Source organism: Bicyclus anynana, chromosome 2 (genome assembly GCF_947172395.1).
Source record: "Bicyclus anynana chromosome 2, ilBicAnyn1.1, whole genome shotgun sequence".
Taxonomy (NCBI): domain Eukaryota; kingdom Metazoa; phylum Arthropoda; class Insecta; order Lepidoptera; family Nymphalidae; genus Bicyclus; species Bicyclus anynana.
In genome coordinates, this window is record NC_069084.1 from 3,963,031 (window position 1) to 3,976,999 (window position 13,969).

At 35.1% G+C, this 13,969-nt stretch overlaps 1 protein-coding gene across 1 annotated transcript in view; it reads right to left on the reverse strand.

Annotated features, from left to right (window-relative positions):
- LOC112044389 (uncharacterized) overlaps positions 1-605 on the reverse strand; it is a 74,318-nt gene extending 73,713 nt beyond the window's left edge. The window contains exon 1 of the mRNA XM_024080220.2: positions 127-605. The gene's annotated coding sequence lies outside the window, so the exon portion shown is untranslated. The remainder of the gene's footprint in view (positions 1-126) is intronic.
- Between the last annotated feature and the right edge of the window lie 13,364 nt (positions 606-13,969).

Sequence of the window (13,969 nt, forward strand, 5' to 3'; positions counted from 1 at the left end):
AATTCAAGCGTATATAGCGAATATAGTACATATAGCGAACCCATTTTGGGGTTAAAAACTTTGTGCATCTAAATTGTAAATTTAGAAAAAAAACAACGTGTATAAATAAAAAATTCAATCACTTACCTTCTATAACAAATCAGGGAAGTCGCTGTTGATATGTGAATACTGCATACACATCAAATAATTAAAAAAAATAACCCCTAATTAAACTACACCCAAAAGTCTAAACGTAGCTCGAAGCTATTGAGAAACGGAGCTTCTTCTTGAAAATTTTCATTTTCCTTTTTAAAAATGGATCCACCGTTGAACTTTTTAAACACCAAATAGTTCGAGTAGCTAAACTAAAAACTCCTTGACAGAACCTTCAAAGTTCTCGCTGGCTAGAGTAAAAGCCATTTGCTTACTGGCCGTTGAGACGCGCCAAAATTCAAAAATAGAACGATCAAACACTACAATGGTATTATGCACGTCGTTAAAGGATATACTGCTATTTTCACAGCGCTGTATTATTTACTTCTATTGGATGATTAGGGTTTTATTGCCGGAATGGTGCGTAAGCCCTGCCCACGCGATCTCGGCCCGAGACGAGACTGATCGCGCTCCTTTTCGCCGTCAAATATTCTCTTTAATAATTTAAGACCGGTGTATGTACGATATAAGGTTTCATATATGGCAGATCTCGGTGTCACTTAACGTAAACGCGACGGGAACTCTACGAAGATGTTACAACTGTCTCGATCTAGGGTTCCGTAGGGGAAAAATTCAAAACACTTTCAACTTAACTTTTATTACTGAATTTACGGCTTTTGTGCATTGGTTTCCTTATTTTTAAACCTTTCAGAAATCATTATAAAATTACCCTACTTACAAGTACAAATAATATTATCTGTTAAAACCGCTTTCTCCTGAGTATACTGCAATGATAACAAAAGTATATCTGCTAAAATTTGAGCTGAGATTACCCTGTAATTTTTTTTAGGATAGAGTTTTAGGTATTTCTGTGAAGGTTCGAGACTTCCATTTTGTTTTGTTGGCTTATCATCATAATAAATCTTATCCAAGTGCATCAGAGATCTGATCTAAAATATACAGACACATGTTAGACAAAATACTCAAAATGTTGAGTGGTCCTTGCACTTAGTAACAAAACAAAACATTGTCCATTTTGGAACCCCACTTAGACTTGATGGAAATTTATCTTAAGAGTTATGATAAGAGATAATATTATTATGAGTAACACTATCAGAACTATCTACATATCAACTTATGATGTCAGCAAATACACACATTTTGAAAAAATATTTCAATATAAGTTATATATTTAAAGAGGCCTTTCCCCCATAAGTTTATGGTATTTGCCATAATATTATAATGAGTTTCCTAATTTGATAAAAGTAAACAAAAATAATTTCATTATAAATTACACTGACAGTGTTAAAAATTAAATAACCTGTTAGTACTACTAGATGCTTATCTAACACAACATTTGTAGGAAAGTATTTTCATGTTTCCTATGATTTAAGCAAAACTTTATTTCAATTATATACCTTACAATTGACACGTTATCTATAATAGTAATTACGTTAAAATTATAAACTTCTTTTATGCTATTTGCAGATTTTTTTCCTGTAAATTTCCAAAAACTGTCACGTCGTAACCGAAAGCGTCAAACAAAGTACCAGGGACAAAGAGTATTAGGAGGTTGACTTAATAGATTCACTACAATGCTTTTACATTTATACGTAAAAGAGTTAAACAACATACTATCTCATCAGAAACTGTCGGATATTTATTTTCTGTAAAGAAATTTCTATGCTTAACTTCAACGTATTACCTAGGCTGAGTTCACCAGGCATTGAGTTTTTGTTATTTTTATCGTTTTACCTACGCTGGATGTTTTTGTACAACTTATAATGCTATATAATATTTAATTTTAAATAAGAAGACCTTCATTTCTGAGAGGGTCCTCTATCCACGTATTTTTTTATTAGTTTAAACGGTAATAACAGCTTTAACAAATATCTGTATATAGATATATCTTTTATAGATGCGTGTCTCAATAATTTTATTGTGCACTTAGTACGCCCACATCTTAGTCTTTGTTCTGTACCCATTATAGTAGAAATTTGTTCGGTCCGCTCCCGATCCTTGTATACCTAGGGTACATTTAACTCACCAGCGTACATTGGAATTTATGTTTTATTTCGTATGCAATAGATGTCATTATTGTTTTAATATTTTTTATCGTTGCCATTTACGATTGGTATGAATCGATCGTCTTTACATTCCATATTTGAACTAGCCTTCATTGATAGAGTTCATCACAATCCCGTGTCTGATCACGTGCCTTTAAGTTTTACAGATTCGTCATATATAGCCTATTTTATGGAGCTTAGACCACTATCACAGCAGACCAATTCACTAACTTTAACATATAGAAATACTTAGCTAATTGTTAGTCATTCTTAAGTCACGTGATTTCGTATTCACTATTTTGTTTGTTATACTAACTGATTAAAATTCAGATTATATAATATTATAGGTAAAAATGTCATCCGGTGCCTTGTGACAACCCTTCGTTGATATCATAGAGCATGTATAAAAAAAAAGATGTAGATGATGTTTCCCAGTTGACATTGTGATTTTTGTTAACGAAAATTGTTGTAAAATTGGCTCCACGAAATACGAAAAATACGGTTGTTATTGATTTGACGTTAATTTTATTAGGTAGTTAAGTTAGTGAATTGACTGGCAGATGTCATTTATAATGACGGGTACTGTCAGCTTTATGTGCAAGGCAGGGTGTAACATGACCAGCAACTCCGACACTGAAAATTTCTAGAAAGAAAGAAAAGCTAGAATTTTATAGCCCGACCCAGGACTCGAACCCAGGACCTTGTGATCCAAACCCACATATTAACCTTTGGACAAACGACGTAGTTACTACACAGATTAATGATAAGTATCTACGAGTATACTAAGAAAAGATATCTCTTTAGATAACGTGGTTTGACATTCAAAACTGTAAAAATATTAAATAGATACACATTTAAAAAATAAACATGTAGTTAATAATAACTACACAGCTAAAATTAAATATTGTAGTGACAAGAACTAAGGATTCTCCAGTTTTGGAGAGAAACTAAGATTTTTGCAAACCTGAGTGGCTTTCCCGCATGAACTCGACAGTTTATGACGAGATTAACAAAATAAATTAATTATTAATTGTTAAACTTTCTGTAATCGAAATTTAAACATTCAAAAACATTTTCTGTATATAATTGAAAATGCACGTCAAGCAAAGTTGGTATTGTCTAATGAAACAAAAATCCTACTATTATTAAAAATGCGAAAGAAAAAAACTACTGAATTTGGCTGGAATTTGAAATGAAGATAGATTGCTTGGATATTCTACAATTTTTATCCCGAAAAATCCACGGTTCCCGTGAAATTTGAGAAAAAACTGAATTTCATGTGAACTTCACGGGTTTTCGCTAGTAAATAAAATATTTTTTTTATTTTCACCCTCTCTAGTTTTCTTAGTTTCTAGCAACTCTTAATTATGCATCGACTATAAGCAGTTATCCTAATGCTACGAGTAATAAAAACAGCAAAACAAATCATTAATGGATGTTTTGTTCATTCACATCTGTTTAGAATTATCAAGTATTTAGTATCAAGTCACAAGAGTATCAAAATAAACATAAAACGCACCTCCGGCTTCCTTTGGTTTTTCTCCTTTTGCGAACAAGTTACGACTTGGGAGGTAATTATTTATTGCATTAGTTTTAGATTATTATATCTACCTAATTTTGATGTTTCTTAGATCCTCATACCCTTGTAATTATTTATATTTAGGTAATTTTGATTATATCCATATGAAATATTATTCAAAAACTGAACCATTAATTTTGGTGCTGTTAAAAATTGTAAACTTATATTTTCCAACTGTAAGTCACATTTTAGAAATATATACCTACTTAAAACAAAAGTATGTAAGTATCACTTTTACTAATAAAAAACGTATAACTAGCTAAAAAAAAGTATTTACAGAAATTAAGTCGGAAAGCGCAGTGTTGGTTGACCCCCCACTAGGTGGACCGATGACATCAAGCGAGTTGCAGGGAGCCGCTGGATGTTGGCAGCTCGAGACCGTTTTGTTTGGAAGTCCACGCAAGAGGCCTATGTCCAGCAGTGGCTGATAATGATGATGATGATGATGATGAGAAACTAAGTCACAAAATTTACTTTATTATTACGTTTTCGCGATTTAGCTCATAGTCATGAATTTTGGCAAGAATTATGTATTTATAAAACAATTGGAAAGATACAGTAGGCGTCTTTTTAAGCGCAGTTCCTACGAATGACCATAATTAATGCATTTTATGGGCCCATTTCCTCCCAACAGGAATAACAGACTCGGGGTGAGTTAGTAAACTGTGGATTTCATGTGTTACTAAAACATCATTAATGCCCGAATGTACGACAAACAAGATTTACCGGCCGCGTGGAATCCGCGCATGAAAATAGGTGTGAACCTGACCATTTGCACCAGTTTATTAGACCGCCGGACGAAATTCTGCCGTGATAATTTCTGAAAACTTACGGACAGTTATGACTACACTTTCATTAACCCATATTCGGCTCACTGTTGAACACAAGTGTCCTCTCACTCTCAGAATGTGAGGGGTTAGGACTTAGTCCACCACTCTGACCCAGTGCGGTTTGGGAGACTTCCTACACGTAGAGAATTAAAGGTTTCCTCACAATGTTTTTCATTCACCATTTGAGACACGGAACTGAAAAGTTAGAGGTTCATGTACCTATTCAACCTATATTCAGATCACTGCTAAGCACAACTCTCCTCTCAGAATGAAAGAGGTTAGGCCAATAGTCCACCACGCTGGCCCAATTCGGATTGGCAGACTTCTCACACATACATATAGAATTGAGAAAATTCTCATGCATTGTTGTACTCCAATAAAGTGTAGTCGTGACGAGACGACTACACTTTATTGGAGTAGAATACATTTCAGGGCTCCATACTTCACAATTGAGAGATGGAATCTTAATATGGCTAAGATCATTTTGTTGTCTATCATATAGACCATTTTCGTCAAGAAATTGAACTCAGAAATGCAATAATATAATCGTTTCTATCGCATATTCTACTCTCGCAAAGGAATGAAAACTTTTAGGGTACTTCGTGTTGACCCGAAATGAAGCAAAAGTTAGAGGGGAAAATACGAAAACAGAAAACTCGTAGTAGTAATTTTCCAAAACCATCAATATACGTTCGATACGAAGTTCACTTCCAAATCATCCTAAATCCAACTCGCACTTTCTCATACAAAACATTTTAAATAAAAATAAAAATCTATGTTTCTAATCATAAAATCCTGTTAATTACTAATAATTTTAGGATTTCGAACGTACTTACGTTCAAAAACGGAACAATTGTAAAATCACTTGCGTATCTGTCTACTGTACAAATAAGTTGAATTACACTTATCAATTCATTTCCTTTTCATGAAAATGATCTTGGTGAAATCAAATCACTACAGAAATTATCAAAACCAAAATTTTATCTGTAATTTATTTATTAGGTAATAATAATCTCATTAATCTAAAATCAAACTTTATAATTAAGCTCGGTCGAGACAGTTTATTATTAAATGATCGTAATATTGTTATCCGGAAGCGAGCTCTATGCATGATAAATTTCTATGCACAATTAATTTTCCCATACCTAATAGAACTATAGATAGTTGTAAAATGATAGGTAGTTCCTCAAAATTAACCATTGATTTTTATTTTAAATCAAATATACATCGATCTAATCACGAACGAGCTGGTCATCTGGAAACCGTTCGGGTGAACGTATAACCGAACATGATAACTCATGACATGATTGATATAATTTAATCATTTATCATGACACAGAAAACGTGGACTACGGTATCATCATCATCAACATTGTGAACCTATTTTAACTTCAGGACAAGATCTCTCTCCTTAGGTATCATCATTAACAATCCATATTCGGCTCACTGTTCATCACAACTCTCCTCTCAGAATGAGGAGGTGTTAGGCAAATAGTCCACGCTGGCCTTGCGGATTGACAGACTTCACACACCTAGAGAATTAGGAAAAGTCTAAGAAATGTATGCCGGTTTCCTCACGATGTTTTTCCTTCACCGTTTTGAGACACGTGATATTTAATTTATCTTAAAACTACTCCAGTATAGGAGAGAGATATTATTACGAAATACGAAACATTGCTATAATCAATTCATTCCATCAATTTGAATTGTTTGATTTAATATAGTATAAGTACTGATAAAGAGCTGTGATATCCCAGTGGATATGACCTCTGCCTCCGATTCCGGAGGGTGTTTTTTTTTTTTTTTTCTTTTATTCTTTACAAGTTAGCCCTTGACTACAATCTCACCTGATGGTAAGTGATGATGCAGTCTAAGATGGAAGCGGGCTAACTTGTTAGGGGGATGAAAATCCACACCCCTTTCGGTTTCTACACGGCATCGTACCGGAACGCAGGACCTCCGTCTTGTAAATCCACCGCGCATACCACTGCGCCACGGAGGGTGTGGGTTCGAATCCGGTCCGGGGCATGCACCTCCAACTTTTCAGTTTTGTGCATTTTAAGAAATTAAATATCACGTGTCTCAATCGGTGAAGGAAAACATCGTGAGGAAACCTGCATACCAGAGAATTATCTTAATTCTCTGCGTGTGTGAAGTCTGCCAATCCGCATTGGGCGAGCTTGGTGGACTATTGGCCTAACCTCTCTCATTCTAAGAGGAGACTCGAGCTCAGCAGTGAGCCGAATATGGGTTGATGACATACGCTAAAAGTCGACAACGCTCGGCAAAGTGCATTTCTTTTCGCATTTATTTACTTGGCGTCCCGTGATCTACACATAACATCATTCGAGTGTTTCAATGGTTTACACTATGGATATAATTATATAGAACCGACATAATACATTCAGTTAGTTATAATGTATCTACATTATATTGACACGGAATACATTGGAACGGGAATAATGTCTGCGGTTGGATGATGCACCGCTCACATTGCGAGCTGGTCGCCAGGGAACTGATGCGGTGAACGTAGAACCGAACTTGATAACTCATGACATTACTGTGAAACATAACACTAATATCAAAAATCTTTGCCGGGATTGTTGATGGATTTCCAGATTTAATTTTTTTTTTATTTTTAAAGGCAAACGTTACTGACACCTGCTACACAGATTAATGATAATATAACAGACATATCTATGAATATGGCTCAAACCAGTGAATGGAATGAATTAGATATTTCTAAGAAAGTATTTTTCAATATTTAGTCCCATGGGAGAAGAGAGTGGTAGTCATGTTTTCTAGTATGCAGGTTTACTCGCGATGTTTTTCCTTCACCGTTTGAGACACATGATATTTAATTTCTTAAAATGCACACCACTGAAAAGTTGGAGGTGCATGCCCCGGACCGGATTCGAACACCACACCCTCCGGAATCAGAGGCAGAGGTTATATCCAATGGGCAATCACGTAGTTTCAGTGTTGTTATGTTTAAGATAATATTCAAAATATGTAGATAATTCTAGAAATAGAGAAAGAATAGATAATTCTACCTTAGCTCTGTCTAAATAATATTCTGAACAGTAACTACGGTATTGCAGAATTTATCACCTGGCATATGTACGAAATGTCGCTCGCTCTGCCGTTGTGGTCAGAGTCTGGTCCAGTTTGCAGTTTAGTACGAGGAGTATGATAAAGTTTTGAATTGTTGGTCGATCATTTTCACTCTATTATAACGTAGAGCTAGCGGACGCCTGACTTTGCCTACGTGAAATTCAGTTTTTCATGAATCCCGTGGGAACCATATATTTTATCGGGATAAAAAGTAGTCTATATGTTACTCCATAACTTGTTCTATCTTCCAGTCATAGTCCCATTAAAATCGACTCGACGAAAAAAACCAGTTCAGCTGTTCCAGAGATTAGCTCAGCCAAACAGAAAGATATAAAGAAGTTCTTTTAATACTTCGTCCTCATCAAATTCAGTTTGTAACAAATACTCCAGTTAAATTCGCAGGTCCCATTGAAATTTTAAAGACAGACACAGATTTTACAGCAGCTTGTTTGTGTTTTAGTAACGTGTAAGACTGTATGAACTTAAAACACAGACAGACATTTTATAATAATTTTAATGATAGTCAAACATACCTACCTTATTTTATAATGGCTGGCTGAAAGTTTCTTGCCCATGCTCCTAATACTCGTGTACCGATTCTTAAATCTATGCGTACCTATAAGTAAGTATGGTTATCAATTATGAAGTTTGAGTCTTTAGAACATAGTTCCAATAGTCCAGATCATTCATCAATCATCTCATCATAGTCAGATTCATCGTCATTAACACCCATATTCAACTCACTGTTGAACACGAGTCTTCTCTCAGAATGAGAGGGGTTAGGCCTTAGTCCACTACTTGGCCCAATGCAGATTGGGAGACTTCACACATATAGAGAATTAAGTAAGAAAATTCTCAGATATGCAGGTTTCCTCACAATGTTTTTCATTCCCCATTTGAGACATGTAACTGAAAAGTTAGAGGTGTATGCCCCGGACCGGATTTGAACCTACGCCCTCCGAATCTAAGATAAAGTATAAAGGTATATCCACTGGGCTATCACTTCACGTTCCTCAATTACTCAGGTATAAAACGTACTTTTTTAATATTTCCTATTGCCAAACCCTTCGTGGTTTTCTTATTGGATCATAAACGGTATTTTTGTATTTCTATAACGTTGGAGTTGTCTTATTCCAAAGATTATAATAAGCAAGAACTTACCTATGAAACACAAATTGCAAAGCTCAGCTTAAACTGCAGTGAAAATATGAAATTTAACACTTGAAACTTGGTATTAAACTATTTTCAGAAATCGTGTATGTATTGTCATTAATTTCCACTCACAAAAAAACAGTGTCTTTCTTATAAATAGCTCTAATTACCTACGAGCAAAAAAAGAACAAAATAAAAAAAAACTACTATAATTATTAAAAAATAGAATGTTAGCAAAGTTTTTCATAACACTAACTCTTAGCTTTGTCTAAATAAACGAGACAGCTAAGTAGGTACTAAATTGAGATAGGTAGCTGAGATAGGCTTGATGTAGAGCCTCATGATGACTTTTATGACATGATAGTGATATATTATCTTATCACATCATGTAATCGACAACTTAATACCACACCTTGATGCAAATTAGGCTCCGTTTACACTATGTAATTTTTTTATTACCTAATGTAGGAAATAGTAGTCTGAGATGGATATACGACTTGTTTCTGTAAAGAGTAGGGAGTTAGAGAGGGGTAGCCATCAGGCGGGAACGACATTCGATATAAGGCGCTCGCCCTACGGTCTAGCTCATTCTTGTCGTGGCGTTCGACCCGTCCACACCTTTAGTTCATCATGAATCAAATAATCCATGAAGGATTATCCATCTTTCATGGTTGATTTTGGGATAGGCGGGGAGAGTGACTTGAGTGGAAAATGGGAGTGTTAGTTAAATGTCAAAGGCGCCTTTAACCCTACATACAACGATTACAAGTTCGTGAATCTACTCAAGGTCTAGGGTGCCATTCTAGGGTCTTATTTTGGTTATAGTTTCATTTGTTAATTAATTTGTCCTTACATAGTTCGACATTGGTTTTTTTTCTTTATTTTAATCCACTTCTGAGTCCGCTAAAACTAATTTATATTTAAAAATATTATGCAATTTTCCGTTAAGATTGTCTGTAGCAAAGAACTATGAGAAGGTAAAGGTACTGAAGATTAGATTGCGTTCACAATTGCATTCTGAATCCAAGCAATAAAAGAAAACGAAAATCTGTACGAAGAAACAAATTCAAATATTCATATCAAATACTAGATGAGTATAACTAGTATAGGATAGGTAACTATTTGAATCAAAGATCGAATTATTAACTTAAACTAAACTTCTGTTTTGATTTGAAATTTGAATTTGGAATGAAAAAAATTATGGATGAAATCATACGATACTACTACTACTACAGTTTGTTTCATGTAGGATGGTGCGGGTGACAGTTCGTTTCACTCTTAAAAGTTTGCCGCGATTCATGATAATAGTACGTATTATAAACGTACAGACGTCTGTCACCGCACCCATGCTATCTGAAAAACACTTTAACTGCTGTATTTTCTTTATCTCTGCAAGCAATCAATATAAAAACAGTCGGCTATTCAGACTAAGATATCTCAAGCATTAAACGAATTGGTTTTATTTAAATTGTGTAATAGGTACAGTCAGCCTTTAAAAATATTTTATGAATGCATTATCTTGTTATGATTAATTTTATTCGTCCTTTCTTTGGACACATAAATTACATATTTCTACATAGGTATTATAAATACTTATAACTGTAGGTCTGTCGAGCCCATCGTAATACCACGGAATAAAATGTACTAAGTAAATACAACACATATATCGTTTTATTATATGGCCTAGCCTAGCCAAGCCTGCCAGCTCGATCAACAGGCCCTGGATACTACGTAGAATTAAAGTACTCGTCAAGACGAATCATACGACCCCAAACTCGAAGAGGTTATGTCGTCTTAGAACACAGTTCCTCTAGCCACCTTCCAGTTCCATCATCATATCCGACATACCATCTAAAGACAAAATACTCGTCAAGGCGAATCAAATTTGATGTGTCTTTGCTCCGGAAGCCCGTAAGGGTCAATCATACCCATCAGTACCATCTTTATTGGTTTAAGTGTTATCCAGATATGTATATAAGCACTTCCATGGATTAGTTCGGCCAGAGAAGGCTCTACTCAGCCGTAACTATAACTAAACCTATCATGTGAGGTCCGTGGAGAATATCATTGAATGATTCGTTTCTTTTTGAACGTTAAATTAATTCTTAGGTTATGGTCTCTCGGGCTGGCGGCCTATCAAGCAAATGGCATTTTGTCAGCCCAGTGACTTTACAGTTAGGTACGCCACTGGCTCCATATATGTATGCATATGTCCTATGTATATGTATGTATTAAGAATATATCTTACCTAAAAAAGTATCAAAATACTTGGACCTTGCTCACGAGATTACCGCCATGTGGAATGTTGAGCAACTATTATTGTTCCGATAGTTGTTTCAGTCAATGGTCTTATAGCGAAATGCTTAGACCAACACCTTAAGAAGCTTTCGCTTAACTGTTGGATCAAGAGTCGGATAAAAAAGGCAGTGATCCTTGAGATGGCGCGTATTGTGAGGAGGTTCCTCACTCTGGAGCCCTGACCACCGGTTGCTTGGGCACTCAAATGTCCCGCAGCGGGAGGGTGGATTTTTTTTTATAAATTTTTAATAGTGTTTGGTATTTTATACTTTTATTGACATTGTTAAAATAAAAAAAAGAATTATCTTACCTAATAAGTAAAGAAATATAAGTAAGATATATAGTAATAATGACAACATTGCGTGCCTAAATCCATCAAGTTCAATGTATATTTACGACACAGTTCAGTAGAACTTTTAATTTTTAAACACAACTAACAGACTCATCTATCTAATTGGCTATCCCATAATTCCCACACAACTAGTGCATCGTGCAACTTTATATTATCGTATAATTGAAGGTAGTTTAACATGAAGGTCGATTCTATAAATCCTGTAGGTAAAAAGATAATTGAAAAATTTTATACCTACGTAGTACAACAAAGAACCTCAATAGTCAATAGTCCACAGCTACGGGGCTGGTAGCGCTATTAGTTCGAGAACTTGCGTTTGGCTATCGCATAAATTGATATTTCGCATACAAACATATGTAGGTATATAAACACAGTAAGTATTCAAATTTAATAAAAAAATCTATCAATTATTACTTTTTTTTTTATTCTTTACAAGTTAGCCCTTCTCTCTAGCCTTATTCTCACGTGATGGTAAGTGATGATGCAAATTATAGTGAAATGATAAAAAAAAGAAAAAAAATGTTATGTAGACTGCCGATAAAAGTGAAGATTTGAAACTTACGAGTATCTATACTTATAATAAGATTGTAATAAGTCCAATTCTGTACATTAAAGATGTTTTGAAAAACATTGTTGAGGGGCAGTGTAAAATCAATACTGATGCCAAAAATATATTTTTATTTCTGTCTGTCTGTCGGTCCATATTTTAGTTGACCGGGGATCACGCTAAAACTACTGAATGAATTCAAATGAAACAACACATAATACGAAGTAGGTAAAGGATATTTTTGTCGCGAAAATAAAATCAGAAGGGGGTAAAATAGGGCTTGAAAGTTTACATCGAGTTTCACGCAGACGACTTCTCGGGCATCCGTTAGTAATAACTATATAATATACAGGTTGTCCCGTAAATATAAAGACATGCTTTACGAGGTTATAGTTGATATCAAGGCCTACTAAAATAACGCAATATATGATAGCCGAAATCTTAAGGGTTTCAAGTTATATCGAAAAATGTACATAAATCGGCATAACTTGAAATCCGTAAGATTTTCACCTTGTAGAGTATGTCGTACTATTTACAGGACAACCTGTATACTAACGGTAGGTAGGTACATACTTTAAAATGGACCATCTCCATATTGCAATGGCACCCGAAAATAAAATATTGCGCCATGCCCCCTGAACTCCGTTTGAATGCAATAAATGCCTGAACGGGTTTTAATTCCGCAAATTCTTGTACATTTCCCAGCACCAGTAGTACCTACTTATTACAATGAACAGTGAAACAATAGTTTTGAACATTACAATACTGCCGTCCTTTTATAAAACAAATTGAAAACGAGTTCGTATAAAGGTAGGTATGTGCATTGTGCATTACAATTGGAATAAATAGGCATAGTTATGTACCTACATACCTACATACATGTAGCTTACTTTGGAGGGGTCAAAGTTAAGAGGAGGAGGGCTTCTGAACTCTGGGCTGCTATTGGATATATAGGAGAATTTCTTTAAAAAACGTCTAACATCTGCAGCCGCATATGCTAACCACTGAACCAATTTGGCAGTCTATGTACGTAGGGCGCTAGGAAAGTTTTGAGATTTGGTAAAACTATTTAAAGTATGTGTGTCTAACTATTAAGGAACGCTAGTACATCCTATTATTAGTAAGTAGCAAGTATAAAAATAATTCTACCTACCTGCAATATTTTTGGATTTTTAATTAATTTCAAATATCAGAGTTAACGCTTCGCGGTTTATGAGTAATTATGCTCTTCAACTTCAGACGAGGTTTGAGTGCTGAAGATTGTATAGGTGAATAAAAATTTGTATTTCATGAAATAGTGCTATCCCGTAGCTCAGTAGATCACTAGTACTAACGGTTCTAAAGCAGATATTTTGCCTTGTCTGACGATTCTCGTTTCGGACGACCTATATTTTACTAGCAGACGCTGCGCGGTTTCAGCCGCGTGGATTCCGTTCTCGTAGGAAAAGGGGGATAAAATATAGCCTATAGCTTTTTTCGATAAATGGGCTATCTAACACTGAAAGAATTTTTAAAATCGGGCCAGTAGTGCCTGAGGTTAGCGCGTTCGAACAAACAAATTCTTCAGCTTTATAATATTAGTATAGATGAAGACTCTGTTTCACAGTGTCCACAAGTCGCTCATTGGCACTTATCGACTTCATTGGAAGATAATGCACCCGCACATCGCGCTATATTAAACAATATTTTTTAAGCCACTCTGGTCTGATTCTGCTTAAGCACTATTCCTACAGTCTTAATCTCGCATCCTGTGACTTTGAACTCAGCTCAATAGTGAAATATAAACTAAAAAGGCAGCGGTATTCCAATGTCGTCCAACTAATTCAAGCCTGAAACTTGGTGTTTAAAGAAGACTCAAAAAACATTTAAAAAATGTTTGATAATTGGTTTCAGCGTGTA